The following is a 16,528-nucleotide window of genomic DNA, read 5'->3' on the forward strand; positions in this document are numbered from 1 at the left end:
AATGGGAAGGTTTTGACACAAATAGAGGAACCTGGGGAGTGAAACCATCTTAACGGAATGTATGCGGCCAATCATAGACAAAGGTAGAATTTCTTCTATACGTTTTCTATACATTGTTTAAGTCTTGAAACAAAGTCACCAAAGTTCAACTTAAATATTAATTTAGGATCTCTGGGTATGGTGAGGCCAAGATAGGTGAGATGGTCCTTTCCCAATTTAAATGAGAGATTTTCCAAGCAACCAGGAGTGAAAACATCGCAGAGAGTTGATTGTATATCAATCAATCAATCAATCAATCAGATTTATTTATAGAGCACATTTAAACATGATACATGTCAACCAAAGTGCTGTACATATGGACAGCTTACTAAAGGAGGTGAATAGTTCTAGAATAGGGGGAATCGATTTCTCTGAGTCATGTAGATATAATATTTAATTACATTGTCAGTGTATAGACTAATGCGTGTCTCAATACCTCCGATCTTCAGGCCTTCAATACTTGAATGAGCGCATATTTTTAAGGCAAGGGGCTCGAGCGTGACGCCAAAAAGGGCCGGTGTTTGGGCATATGTGAACACAGCAATCACACGGATGCGGGACAAAATGAGCAGGGTGACTGAGATCGCTAAGGCCAGATTGTTGATTAGTTTCCCAAATCTGATTTGGGAGTTTCCGCACTGCCACACATCTGATTGGGGCAAGTGGATCTGGGTGTCCAGACAACACCAACCTATATGCATGGGTTACTGTGGTAACGGCATAAGCGTCAGTAAACAACTAGCTGCTGAAGGTGCTCTCCAACGCAGAAGCATGATCAATTTGTTTATTTGTTTATTTATTTGTTTATCTAAACAGATCCTCATTAGCTGGGGTCCAACAGAACAATATACATGACACAAAAGAAGGTATTACAGAAGATAAAATACACAGATAGAACATAATAAAAGCATATATCACAAAAAAAAACAAAAAAGATTAATCATAGAATAAAAAGAGAGAGAGAAAAAACAAGTATCATAGAGTAAAATAAATATAAAACAGGAGATGAAGAAGCAAGGGATAAAGTCCTGTTAAAACAAAATATTTTTTTTTATCAAGGTATGCATACTCAAGCTGTGCTGTGCATGGGTCGATTTCAGATTTTGCCGGTCCGGTCCGGTGTACGAGCTTAAACAGGTTTGATTTCACGTTACCAGATAAACCAACAGTGTATTTCTCTCAAATCTTACTGTCCCATTCCTACCTAACGCTGACCTAAGACACAGACACGGGTAACTCAGACAGAGCGAGGCTACTGACATTACACAGCGAGAAGCTGTTCGCTACTCAGTCACAGCGGTGCCACTTGCTGTTTTGTTGTGACAACGCATTCTAAATGCAACGTTTCATGCAACGTGCTATCATGGTAAATTGTAAATGGTAAATGGACTGCATTTATATAGCGCTTTTATCCAAAGCGCTTTACAATGTGCTTACATTCACCCATTCACACACCAAAGGCGGCAAGCTGGACACTTCGTTTCATGTTGAATGGAGGAGATGAGTGACGTCATCTGGAAAATCACTCATATGGAAGCTTATGAAGGTTATGTGTTCATTATCAAAGAGATGCTGCTGTCTGACTTTATTTACCCCCTCTCTCTCCACAGTGTGGACCACGGTGGAGTGCAGAGGTTCAAACCAGGTGTGAGGAAGTGTAAGTGTGTGTTTAGTTTGATTCATGAAGACAAAGCAGCAGCGTGTGTTTGCAAAAACAGATAAAAGACATTCTTAAAATTAATGAACACCTGTTTTATACTCACACACACGCACGCACACACACACACCCATCACATCTATTCATTCAAATCCTACTCTGAAAAAAGAAGAGATGAACAGTCAATCCCTTAATAAATCAACCAATAATAAACACAACAGGTGTATTAGATAAGATGCTGCTGCTGTATTGAGTCTTGTTCTCTCCATCAGATGCCTGTGGACTCACACTGGACCCAAACACAGCAAGCGGATTCCTCCTCCTGTCTGAAGACAACAGCAAGGTGGCCAAGGTGGAAGAAAGGCAGCCATATCCTGATCGCCCAGAGAGATTTTACGGCAAAGCTCTGCTGCTGTGTAGAGATGGTCTGACTGGTCGCTGTTACTGGGAGGTGGAGAGGAAAGGAGAGGTTGATATAGGAGTGACTTAGCCTACATAGGAATCAGCAGGAGAGGAGTGGGTGAAGAGAGGGAATTGAGTCTTGGAGGGAATGAAAAGTCCTGGAGTCTGAGGTGGTATAATGATGGTCATAACACTGCCTGTCACAATGGCAAATACACACCCATACCTCCCTCCTCCTCATCTGGCTCTAACAGAGTAGCAGTGTATCTAGACTGGCCTGCTGGCTCTCTGTCCTTCTACACAGTTTCCTCTGACACACTGATCCACCGCCACACCTTCCACTCCACATTCACTGAACCACTCTACCCGGGGTTTGCGTTCTGTGAGCCTGGTGCCTCAGTGTCTCTGTGTCAGATAGAGGAGGGAGCGAGAAACACACTGCTGCTGAGATGATGCTTCACTCTGTAGAGGATCACACACACCCATGCACGCACGTGCCCGCATGCATAATAGTATGTTTGTCCAGTATATTCATCAGTGTAATAATGTGTGTGTGTGTGTGTGTGTGTGTGTGTATAATCATGGAAACATTTGTGTGTTGAGAGAAATAGAATACTGCCTATCTAGCAAATTGTCTTTGCTAGCAATAAGCTAGCAAAGACAATTAGCTAGAGGCTTATTTACAACAGACATGACAGACGACAACAAACGCCAGCCAATGTTTAAATCTTTGCCCTATAGTTGTCCTACTGTACCTGTAAATAGGTTTTGTAGATGGAAGCACTTTGGGTTGCCTCCTATAGCCTCATCTCCTAGCCTCAATGGCAGTATGCCTAAAGTTTATTAAGTTAGACCCTATCTTAAAGGATAGGTTTAGCTTTCGGTTTATTTGAACCTGGAGCCCTCTCCCCACATTAATTATGATCTGACGACTCACCCAGTGTTCTCCGGTGCGATTTTGAGCCTCCTAGGCGTTGTTGTGAGCTAAATAGTGTCCAAGCCAGTCCTTGAATGGCGCTGCATCGGGGCCAGATGGCAGCGTGCTGTTCCTCCATGTAAATAGACAGTTTTGTTGGTGCAATTGGGATATGCACAAAATGGAACCATGTTGTAAGATTTCTAAATCTATTCTCCGAAAAACAGGCTGAGCTAGTCTTCTGCTTGTAGACAGGACAGACGCAGGAGAGAAATGAGCGCAGGAGCTGGGCTTCCGTACACAGGCCAGCCGGCAGGAAAGTCTCGCGTGACTTGACGAGAGTTGGTGACACAGGATATGAGGATATGAGATTCCTGGTAAACACTACTGGAAACAGCCCGGTGGTGATTAGCATTCGGATGTTTCTTTAGGGATCATATAATGACGATATGGGTAGAAAACGGGAAGAAAACTGTCTATTTACATGGAGTAACAGCACGCTGCCATCTGGCCCCGATGCAGCTCCATTCAAGGACTGGCTTGGACACTATTTAGCTCACAACGCCTAGGAGGCTCAAAATCGCACCGGAGAACACTGGGTGAGTCGTCAGATCAGAATTAATGTGGGGAGAGGGCTCCATGTTCAAATAAACTGAAATTCTTTTAATTGATTGATTGATTGATTGTATATATGGAGAGATTGCGGCATCTCTGTCTGTGGAGAGATGGCGGCGTCTCTGTCTACCCGAGATCGCAGTGTTTGAAACAGCTGGAGGCCTAACTTACTGTATGGATTTTAAAAGTAAATCACATTATCACATTCATTTACTTTATATACTGTATTAATGTAATACATATACAAATGTAAATTAGATGGTAATCTGCATGAGAAATAAAGACAAAGAAATCTGCTATAATGATCATCCGCTTATAGTGATCAATTTGACCCATCCCAAGGTGGTCACTATAAGAGGAGTGCACTGTATTACAAACAGGGGCAGACTGGGATCATAATTCAGGCCGGGCATTTATACCAAGCAGGCCAGGCCAATACGGGCCGACGTGCGCGAAAAATTTGGGCCGCTTGAAGCCCAATTTGGGTCGTTTGAAGCAAGATTTAGTGAATATAATGCTAACGCGATGATACATGTTACCTATTTCTTCACTAATAGAAACATCAACATTGCCTAGATAACTGCAAGTATATATGAAGTGGTAAGTGAAGGTGTGGTAAGTGCTGTCGCCTCACAGCTCGAAGGTTCTGGGTTCGATTCCCACCTGGGACGCTGTGAACGCTGAAGGAATGCGTGCCCGTCCGCATGTCCTCGAGTGCCCACCGCCCGCGTGGGGTCGTCAAAAGGGCCTTTCTGTGTGGAGTTTGCATGTTCTCCCCGTGCCTCCCGGGGGTTTCCTTCATTGTGACTCCGTGCACGCGCAGCCTCACCTCGACTGGCCTGGGCTGGGACGAGTCTGACTGACAAGTTAACTCATTCCTGCCTGCCTGTCTGCTGGCTGCTATCCGTGCAAATAGGAACACTACTGGCCTCAGTGTCCTGCCTGGCCTGCTGTTCAGTGAGTGGCCTGACTGCGGGCACACACAATTATTATTATTTTTTTTTAAGGCCAGGCCAGGCCACCGGGCATTTGCCCGACGTGCCCGATTATGCGGTCCGCGCATGATTACAAACTATTAACTAATTAATTTGAGCAAAACATTAAGGGCTCTATCGTCGCAAAGGCGGTAATTTTGCGTTATAGCGCCAGTCTTGTGCCAGAATCGAGTTAGGAGACGCGGAAGTCCCGGACTTCCGGGTTCTTCACTGTTTCTGCCTATGGGATTTCTGAATGGGTTTTTGGCGCGATGCTTCAAATAAGGTCTGGGCAACGCAAGCTTATTCAAATGCGAACCTGTGTTCAGTGAGATAATCTTCACAGATGAGGACCACTTTCATGAGTTTTGAAGCGTAAATGCGAGCCCTAGAAGTAAAAAGCTCATGCTAAGCTATTCCAGAACTACACACAGTGTCGCATAGGCTTCCACGTCACGTCACGTCACCACAGCCAAATTCAACCTGTACAGAGAGCAGTGTGTGGGACCATTGCAAGATCATTATATAGTTGGTAACACTTGTCAAACAGGTCCACATGTGTGACAAACTAACCTGCTAGTCTTTAACTGCTTCTGATTGGTCAGTCAAGGTACATCACGTTTCTCTAAAATGCTATTGGCTAATGGGGTGGCTGGGTGGGACTGAGCCTGAGTGAGACCCCAACACTGATAGTTTGTGATAATCGTGTGTCAGTGTGTGTGCTGCTGTGCACTGATATAGCGCGTGTGTTTTACTAATACATGTAGTTTGAAAGAGCGACTGGGCAATAGCTGTGTGACTGAACCATGAATGAACCGACTGAACCCGGGCTGAACGGCTGAACCAGGTGAGGGAAAGAGAATTTCCGTGTTCGTCCTTTGGCGTGATGATGTTATTGACGTATAATTTGATTTGATTTATTTATTTAGACGGGACAATGCAAAATTAATGAACACAATAACCATGGAACAGATAAAAACATCTGGAACATAATAAAAGTGTAAAAATCGCCGGATTTAGCACAAGGCTAGTTTCCATCTGTTGTCCCCGAAACATAAAACACAAAAACATAAAAACAGAATATATAAAACAACAAAACATAGGCATCAAAGTGCTTTACACCTGTAAGACAAGTATACATGTGCAAAACACAAGCAGCAGTAATACACTCAAAAAACACAACAGTATACATTAAAAAAAAAAAAGTTCAGAAATTGACCTTATTACCTGTGGCCACAGGACTGGTGGCTTTTCAGCCATTCATTCAGTGAACCCTTAAAAGTGGCAAGTGTGGGGCTTTCCCTTATGGGGACTGGCAGACTGTTCCACGTTTGGCTGCTTTTAACTGAGAGGACGTTCTGACCAAACGTGGTCAGTCTGCGCTGGACCTTGCAGTCGCCTCTAGTTTCAGACCTGGTGCCAAGTCCACTAGTTCTGTTTCTGTGAATGAATTCATTTATGGGCGGGGGAGCTAATCCATGAAGGCATTTGTAGAAAAAACACGCACTCTTTAAGACCTTGATATTCTCAAAGGTCAAAAAGCGGTGTTGTTCCAGAATGTTACAGTGGTGGTATGACAATGGTTTTCTAGCAAATACCTTGATGGCTCTATGGTAAAGTTGTTCAATGGGTTTTATGACAGTGGCACCTGCGAACGACCAGTTTGTGAAACAGTATTCAATAGATATCAATATCCCCGTCGACTCGACAGTGTAGTCTCATTTAGCCATTTGCTAGCTAGCCGCCCTTTTAACGGCACGTAAAAGCTTCAAAACTCATAAAAGTGGTCCTCATATGTGAAGACGTGGGAGAATTTTTGCATGACTCACGCATGGAATAGGTGAAATAGGCGTCTAGGCATTTCTAGGTAAAAGTGGTCAACAACAAATTCCCTGAGGGACGATTAGCTAGGTGGTGTGGTTTCCTTTCATTGTGTGAAATTGGGCTTTGCGTGCAAAGCTGACTATAAATGCTCATGTGTGGTTATAAACAGATTCATATCTTCACAGCGACTGAGAAGGTGTCCTATTATGTCGACATATTATATATGTACATCATATAGAATTATCCACGACAAAGATGATCCTGCTGAACACTGGTTCGCGTTTGAATAAGTTTGCGTTAACCACAGACCTCATTTGAAGCATCGCGCCAAAACCCCATTCAAAAATCCCAAGTATATATCTATATATCTATATCTATATCTATATATATATATAGTGACTGCCCTAATGGGTTGGTTTTCTGTAAATTAGCATATTTAAACATAACATTTCAGAAAACGTGGAATAAAAAAATACTTAATGTAAGTAATCAACTTACCCTAAGCTGAATTCTTGGTTTTTGTAGTTTATCTCCAAAAACAGTTGTCTGTCTTGCATCCTTCCTATCTGAGCCGTTGGGTGCTGCCCCTCTGTCACAGTGATTAATAGGACGTTATGTAAATGTTTGCTCCCTGCTCATTTCTCCCTCGTTGATCATTACCGTTACTCATCAATCACGTCTGGAGCTCAGTCAAGCGCCAAATGATGGGTGCTGTTAGGAAATCAATTCTCTGTGTGTCTAAGAGAGAAAACGACGGCCTTAAGCTTCAAAACAGCAATTATTGATGGCCGGTGACCTTAATGTCTATAGTGCCTATAGATCCTTGGCAAAAAATTAGAATATCATGGAAATACCATGGATGACCGTGTGGGCTTCAGCGGATTGTCAAGCAAAGACGATTCCAAAAATTTGGCGGAGATTCAGAGGGAGTGGACTGAGGCTGGAGTCAGTCATAACTGAGAAGTAAATGCTGATTTTCTTCACACTACTCTAATTTCTTGAAATACTGTTTTGGGGGTTTTCTGGAGCTGTAGGCCAAAATGATGAAAAATGAAACAAATAAAGGGTAGAAAAATTTCACTTTGTCTGTAATGAATCTATAATCTATGAAAGTTTCACTTTTTTGAAAGGAATTGTGGAGAAAAACTAACTTTTCCATGATATATTTTTTTTTGGAAAGGATCTGTATACAGTATGCCTATGGCCTTCTCAGTTGTTCTCATGTCACCACCGACCCCCAAAACACATAAGGCACCCCTGTTTGGAGAAGAGTTAGTCCCCCAGAAGAATATTATAATAATATTGGTTTTTATTTCACCTTATTTCACCAGGTTTGGTCACTTTTTCCTTCCACCCGCTTTTTGATTTTTTTCTCTATGCCCCCCCCCCTTCCCATTTTCTCCCCAATTGTACTTGACCGATCCCCCCTGCTGTCCCGTCCGTTGCTCCATCTCCTCAGGGAGAGTTGTAGACCACCACATGCTTCCTCCGATACATGTGCAGTCACCAGCCGCTTCTTTTCACCTGACAGCGAGGAGTTTGACCGGCAGGACGTAGCACATGGGAGGATCACGCCATTCCCCCCAGTTCTCCTCCCCCCGAACAGGCCCCCCGACCGACCAGAGCAGCAGCGGCGTTAGTGCAGCGACCAGGACACATGCCCTTAATGCGCCAGACACCAGACATGGCCAATTGTACCTGTAATGTCTGACAGGTTTGCTGCCACATTGAGATTAATAATTTATTTTTCTGGCAAAGACATGGTACTGATTTAATATTGAACTGTCTATGGAGAGATAATAGTGATGAGAGTGAAACCTAGGATCATAGTCGTTCTGATACATTATTGGGATAATAGTGAATTAAATTCTAGTTAAATGAAACAATTGTGCATTTTAACCACCTCAAGGACCTTCAGGGACCTGTGGAACGACCCTAGGTGATCCCTTTGAACCCCTCAAGTAGTCCTCTAACTCCTTCAAGGGCTGCTGTTCATACAAAGTACCCCACTCTTGTCATCGGAGTGGGCAGATTTTCACCACTAGATGTCAGTATTTACCAAGAATAACATGTGTATCCCATATACCACACAGCAGGAGTTCCTCATAACTTCTAATTGCCTCACAGGGCAAAAAGCATGCCTCTCCACCTAACCATGTACTGTTCACCCTCCTCTCCCCCTAACCATACTGTTCACTCTCCTCTCACCCAACCATGTACTGTTCACCCTCCTCTCACCCTAACCATGTACTGTTCACTCTCCTCTCACCCTAACACTCTCCTCTCACCCTAACCATACTGTTCAACCTCCTCTCACCCTAACCATGTACTGTTCACTCTCCTCTCACCCTAACCATGTACTGTTCACCCTCCTCTCACCCTAACCACGTACTGTTCACTCTCCTCTCACCCTAACCATGTACTTTTCACTCTCCTCTCTTTGTCCATATACTGGACATACAACCCCTACATATACACAGTCCCTCTTTGCTTTGTCCACTTCACCTCGTGCATAGCATGTTATACATTTATAATAATCTGTAAACTCTAGGCTACATGTTGCTCACTGTCAATAACACTGTACTGTAAGATATAGCATCACTTGCTGTAGTTAGTATACTTACTTGCTCTTATCTCTAAATAAACTATATTTTACACTTCTGGTTAGATACTAACTGCATTTAATTGGTATGTGCAATGATAATAAATGGAATGGAATCTAATCTAAAGTCCATGGCACACCAATCAAACATGGTGTACCATGGGCTAAACACATGCAGATAAACAAGGATTGAACACGTGGAATCTGACCAAACATCTCCAAACATCTCCAAACAAGGACACACAGTCATGGCACACCACACAAACATCTGTGTTTGTGTGTTTGTTCATTGTAATGTTTGCTTGGTGTGCCATGGGCTTAAATCACCAACATTTGAGTTAGAAGGCTTTCACCCATAGTGAAGCCATCACCTGGTAGCATGGAAAACCAGAGCCCATGATCTAGTGGGGACACAGGGATCGTTTTGGTGTTTGTGTTTTCATCCCACCAGAGCTGAGTGGACTATCTGCCAACACGTGGGACAGTACACTAACTATAAGAAGGCGTTCTCCATGCTGCTTTGGTTGAGGTAGATTATTTTGCGTGGGACTGTAACCAGGCCCGTATCTAGGGTGAGGTTACTGGGTGGGCAATTGAAAATGGGGGGGGGGGGGGGGGGGGGGGGGGGCTAATGAAAATAGCCATACCAAAAAAAAACTAGCCAAAAATGTGCCTAACTTTGGAACATTATTGCCGACAAGCTAGTATGCCATACAGTAGCTGGTACCAGGTCCGTTTTTAGCCTGTTACATCTTTGGCGGTAGGTTGCCCAAAGGTTCTCGGTTTGGGGATGGGGATTAAGTTGCATTATATTCTAACACTAAACTCTTCCACTAGGTGTCCACATTGTGCTGTGGGTAACCTAAGTATGAACTTTCACTCAGGGGACAGGCCAATGTTTACAAAACTCCTATTATTAAAACTATTTGCAAACTATGTATATACAAACTAACTAACAAACTAACTATTTACACAACTGTTATTATATTCACAAGACTTTTAGTCTTAAAAGTGAAAAGAAAACAACTTTGAAAGCAGATTACTTACTTTACTTATGCCTGACACCCTTACCAGGGTATAGGCCGTCGACAAGGGACCTCCAGAGTTCTCGGTCACTGGCGTTCTTTTCTATCTGCGACCAGGTGCATCCCAGTCTCTTGGTGTCTGCCTGGAGATCCCGCCGCCAGGTGTTTTTAGGCCGACCTCGGTTTCTCTTCCCTTGAGGGTTCCATGTTAGAGCCTGTCTGGTGGTGTTTGACACAGGTTTGCGCAGTGTGTGCCCGATCCATCTCCATCTTCTTCGTCCAATTTCGTCTGCTGCTGGGAGATGTTTGGTCTTCATCCATATAGGTCCTTATTGCTGATCTTGTCTGGCCAGTGTATTTCAGGATTCTTCTGAGACATTTGTTGATGAAGGTTTGCACTTTATTTGTTGTAGTCTTTGTTATTCTCCATGTCTCTGCCCCATAGAGCAGGACTGATTTCACATTGGAGTTGAATATTCTTATTTTTGTTAGTTGCTGTATCTCTCTAGAGTGCCAGATGTTTTTGAACAGTAGGAATGCTGTCCTTGCCTTGCCTATCCTAGCCGATTGCTTGAAAGCAGATTGCTTTACCATAAAACTTAAAAACATCCTTCATCCATAATTTCAATGATCAATTCCATAACAGTTATTTTCATTGGATGACCTTATTTCTCAAATCAAATGAAAGATTAGTGCAGTGAGACTTAACCATAGCTAAAAACTATTTGCCATTTAGCCTTCAAACCTATATTTACAAGACTTTTAGTCTTATTCAAACTCAAACTGAAATTAAAACTTTGAAAGCAGATTGACTTTGTTACCCTAACAAATATATAACAATCCTTCATCCATAGTTTAAAATAATCAACTCCATAATATTCTTTTCATTGGATGAGCTTATTTCTCAAATCAAATTAAAGCTATAACTACTGTTAGGTGCCCTAAACTAACTAACCCAGTGGTCTCCAACCTTCGGGTCGCGACCCTAAGTGCGGCCGCCTGGAATAAAAAAAAAGGGATATATATATATATATATATATATATATATATATATATATATATATATATATATATATATATATATATATATAATGTTTATCACCCTCTATGCACTGCTTTGTCCTGTTGGACCAGAACTTAGCTTATGGCACTCTTTGACTTCTCGTTGATTCTACTGTCTAGAACCTTGCTTTGGATACCAGCATCGGCCACATGACAAATTGTAATAATTTGATGAGTTGTGCGCTGACTTAGTCTATACATGTGCAAATTGCCCCTTAAATGTTTCTTTTATGTATTTGTTTATTAATCTTTTTATTATTTTCCTGTTTAAGCTATCCCCCTGGCATGTTTGAATGTATGCATTTTGCACTGTGGTCAATATTGTCAAAATGTGGTGTAACATAACATGCAATATGTTCAATAAATAACAACAACATAATACTAATACTAATACTACTACTACTACTACTACTAATAATAATCACAATAAAAATAAGAATAATAGGGTATTGATAAAAATGAAATGAAATAACGGTTTCATTTTAAAAATAGCAGAAGAACAGCATGTGTGTTCAGTTCAGGTTTCTTGTATAACCTAGAGGAGTTTTGTGATGCACAGAGATGTCTGGACTGGGCTTACCGACAGCAGCTTTTTATACTGTGTGGTTACCTACCTTTATTTAGCGTGTGCTTGTGTTTGTTTGTGCGTGCATGTGCATGCGCGCGAGTGTGTGTGTGTGTGTGTGTGTGTGTGTGTGTGTGTGTGTGTGCCTGCCTGCCTGCGTGTGTGTGTGTGTGTGTCTGTGACTGGCAGAGAAGGCAGGCTAGGGCTTGTCTGTTTGCCTGTAGAAATTCCTTCAGGTTCAGGAATAGCAAAGGCCAGAGTGTGTGTGTGTGCGTGAGCGTGTGTGCGTTGTTTGTGTGGCGTGGGTTGGCATAGATTCAGGTGCCAGCATGAGAGAGACAGAGAGAGAGAGAGAGAATTGAGAGAAAGAAGACAATAATCAAAAGGACAACAGCTGTATTTTCTTCACAAGAATATTTATATAAATCAACCAAAATGTGAGAATTTCAATGCGGCACTATCGACAATGTCAAAGCAAGTCTGTGTGTGTGTGTGTGTGTGTGTGAGTAAGACAGAGAGAGAGAGAGGGGGGGCAATGAAAACATGATCAAATGCGTTTGTCTTTTACAGCGATGGTTATATATATACAGTACAAATAGAGGGTGAATCACAAGCAAATGTGGCACACACACACACACACACACACACACACCCACACACACACACACACACACACACACACACACACACACACACACTTACAAGGGACAGCGGACATGTAATGCTACCAAAAATGGTATTGTAGGAATAAATTAAGGAATCTTACAAAACAACATGCTGTAAGGAGCTGACAACATAACGAGGAGGAAGAGCTGGCCCGACACGTAACGAGGAGGCAGAGCTGCTCTGACACGTAACGAGGAGGCAGAGCTGCTCTGACACGTAACGAGGAGGCAGAGCTGCTCTGACACGTAACGAGGAGGCAGAGCTGCTCTGACACGTAACGAGGAGGCAGAGCTGCCCCGACATGTAACGAGGAGGCAGAGCTGGCCTGACACGTAACGAGGAGGAAGAGCTGGCCCCGACACGTAACGAGGAGGCAGAGCTGCCCCGACATGTAACGAGGAGGCAGAGCTGGCCCGACACGTAACGAGGAGGCAGAGCTGCCCCGACACGTAACGAGGAGGAAGAGCTGGCCTGACACGTAACGAGGAGGCAGAGCTGCCCCGACATGTAACGAGGAGGCAGAGCTGGCCTGACACGTAACGAGGAGGCAGAGCTGCTCTGACACGTAACGAGGAGGCAGAGCTGCCCCGACACGTAACGAGGAGGCAGAGCTGGCCCGACACGTAACGAGGAGGCAGAGCTGCCCCGACATGTAACGAGGAGGCAGAGCTGCTCTGACACGTAACGAGGAGGCAGAGCTGGCCCGACACGTAACGAGGAGGCAGAGCTGCCCCGACATGTAACGAGGAGGCAGAGCTGGCCCGACACGTAACGAGGAGGCAGAGCTGCCCCGACACGTAACGAGGAGGCAGAGCTGGCCTGACACGTAACGAGGAGGCAGAGCTGCCCCACACGTAACGAGGAGGCAGAGCTGCCCCGACACGTAACGAGGAGGCAGAGCTGTCCTGACACGTAACGAGGAGGCAGAGCTGCCCCGACACGTAACGAGGAGGCAGAGCTGCCCCGACATGTAACGAGGAGGCAGAGCTGCTCTGACACGTAACGAGGAGGCAGAGCTGCCCCGACACGTAACGAGGAGGCAGAGCTGGCCCGACACGTAACGAGGAGGCAGAGCTGGCCCGACACGTAACGAGGAGGCAGAGCTGCCCCGACACGTAACGAGGAGGCAGAGCTGGCCTGACACGTAACGAGGAGGCAGAGCTGCCCCACACGTAACGAGGAGGCAGAGCTGCCCCGACACGTAACGAGGAGGCAGAGCTGTCCTGACACGTAACGAGGAGGCAGAGCTGCCCCGACACGTAACGAGGAGGCAGAGCTGCCCCGACACGTAACGAGGAGGCAGAGCTGGCCCAACCCACAGTCAAAACCTGCTGTTCACATCAGGATTCAAAATGCTGATATTTTTGGAGTGAAGTAAAACTGTCCACATGCATGCGTAGGCTATTTGTGCCGAATTTATGTGAAGGTCTTCTTCCTGTAAAACCAGTGTATATTGATCAATTTAATCAATCAAACTGCAGCATGTTAGACAGATTTGGTTTTTAATGAAAGGACAGTACTGGCCTGTATATTGGTGCTACTTTCTGCTCCAAAAAAAAGGCAAAATCATTTATAATATATTGGATGGGTTAGGATTAAGCTTATGCTCTCCAATAGAGAGGCAAAGTGGAACGTCACTTCCTGCTTCAGCACTGTACCAGAGATTTTCATCCGCCATTTATTTTCCCATAGACATTTAGTAAAATGCTTATAAAATAGTTTTACTTCGTCGAACCAAACGGTTCAGCTAACGCTATAATTGGGAGAGACCATAGAACATTTCACTGCGACCAAAACTTTAAAAAACAACATTGAAAATATGTTTTCTTTAAACCTGCATTTCTTTTTGCGTTTTGGTCCCAGTGAAATGTTATGCTATCTCTCCTGTTTCTAAATATATCTGTACCATTTGGTTTGAACCAGTAAAACTATTTTTATAAGCATTTTACGAAATGTGTATGGGAAAATAAATGGCGGATTAAAATCTCTGGTACAGTGCTGAAGCAGGAAGTAGGCGGTCACTTTGCCTCTCTATGACTTCTGGCGCTGTAGCTTTGCCATAAGAACCCCCAGTGAGTCAAATGAATGTGAACTTGGCCATACAAAACACATTGTATTGTGTTTGTGTGTTTAAAAAAGAAGAACAATCTTCATTTGCCTATATATAAAAGGGTGATATCGTGATATATGAGTCGCAAAGGTGTCGCCCGGTAAAAAAAACCCTGGCAACGTGAGCTCACATTATATTTGGCCCTTTTACGAAATGACAAAGTAACCGGGCCAATCAGGGACTGCGTCATCGGCCATGTTCAGACAAGGAGGGCCAAATCTGATTTGTGAACTTTAATGACCTATTAATGATTCTATCCAGATTGGTTTTTATGAGTCTGGACGCTCCAAGTCTGATTTGTGTCACTTGTCGCAAACCACATATGGAGGTCTGGTTCACACAGATCCGACTTGAACACTTGCCCAAATCAGATTTGTGGCAGTGCGGACACTCTCCCAAATCAGATTTGGGAAACCAATCAAGATAATGATGATTAATGACTTTAGCAGCCAATCGGATTTGCCTGTCGTGTGAACATGGCCATAGTTGACGACGTGGCTGAGCAAAACAGAAATGGCGTCTCGTGAAGCTGCGAGCGGCAACGTTAACGGTTCGCAGAGGAAACACAATCATGAGTGCAGTTATGCTGCATTCATGTGCTGCGAGCAGACGGATCCGTAGGGAAACAGAATGTGAGCTCACATTATCAGGGTATTTTTATTTACCAGGCTAGGGAGAGAGGTGAAGAATGGATGATGGTTGGATGATGGTTGGATGATGGTGGGTGGAAACAAACAAGCCATCACAATATTTGGCATGAGCAAAATCATATAATCACAACACAACCACCAATCGTGATGAAGAGGTCCTGTTACTTTACAAAGGAAGCTGAGTCCAGTCCAGTGCTGCTGCATGCACTCGGTCAGTGTCAAATCAAAATGGCGCCTGCTTCTCGTCATGTTTCTGTCCAACTGTAGTCCCTTCATCGAGCAGAAGCCCTTCATAAGACACCTGCGTCCCTTCCTATATGGCAGAGACTGTCTGCTAGCTTAGCTTTAGATAAGCTAACGACGAGTCCGTGCCTCCGGCTCTGTCCATGTTCTGCCTGGCCTTCCCAGTGGCCAACGGCGGTTGTTGGTGGCCAGTTTCATATTGGGTGCGCTCGTTTTAAGGGCTCTCGGTTGAGCGCCGGCGTACCGGCGGGGGGCGGAGTTTGTCCCAAAACTCCGGCTGACAACCAAAACACTTGACGGTTCAATGGTCAAGCTTTCATTTTTCAAATTGTCCTTTTCTCTGAGTTGTTACCATGTGATTTTCTTCCTATAGCTCGCCTTGCTTAAACCTCTTTACCCCATCTAGGGGCATAGGGCGTCCACCAGAGGTCGCCATCTCACTCTCTTCTGGGCCCGGGCTTTTGCTTCCTGCCAGCTTACTTAGATTTTCTCCAAGTCTTGAGAAAATCAAAGCTCACCTTGCAGATATTCACAATGTTTATTTACATGTAAATTTGACGAGAATTCTTAGGAAGAGTAAAGTTGTAAAATATCTTAAACCACATTACCTATGAAACTACATTCAGCAGCATGTTGGCAGTTACAATCCCTGATTACCAAACCTTCCATTTTGAAGTTTGAAGTCAGTCAGTAGCCGTTTCTCAATGTCAACGAAGGATCCTCATTTGGCTGAATTTCAAGGATTCTACGTCATCGGAGGCCGCCGAAGTAATGTTCCAGAGTCTGAATCCTACAAAGGACTGTTCCAAAGTCTGAATCCTACAAAGGACTGTGTCCTCAGGAGAGAGACATGCCCATGTGTCTCCTCAGCACACGTGAAGTACCCACAATTCTATGCGCACGGATGAACGATTGCTCCCAGCTGGGTCTTTTAAAAATGGCAAGCGGCAAAACATCGCCGGCTGCGCAAATTTACAGATTTAAACCTAAGTACCGTATCATTCGTGAATATGTGATCATTTTTTATGCCTAATTGTTTATTAACTCATTCCCCGCCAGAGGTTGAGAGGAAAAGTCACCAGCCACTGCCAGGATTTTTTTATCATTTTTATTAACTTTCCAAGACCCACAGGCTATATTTTCTTCTATGACTACGTAAAGACTGAATATATAATATG

The sequence above is a fragment of the Poromitra crassiceps genome (assembly GCF_964638095.1).
Source record: "Poromitra crassiceps genome assembly, chromosome: 3".
NCBI classification, from domain to species: domain Eukaryota; kingdom Metazoa; phylum Chordata; class Actinopteri; order Beryciformes; family Melamphaidae; genus Poromitra; species Poromitra crassiceps.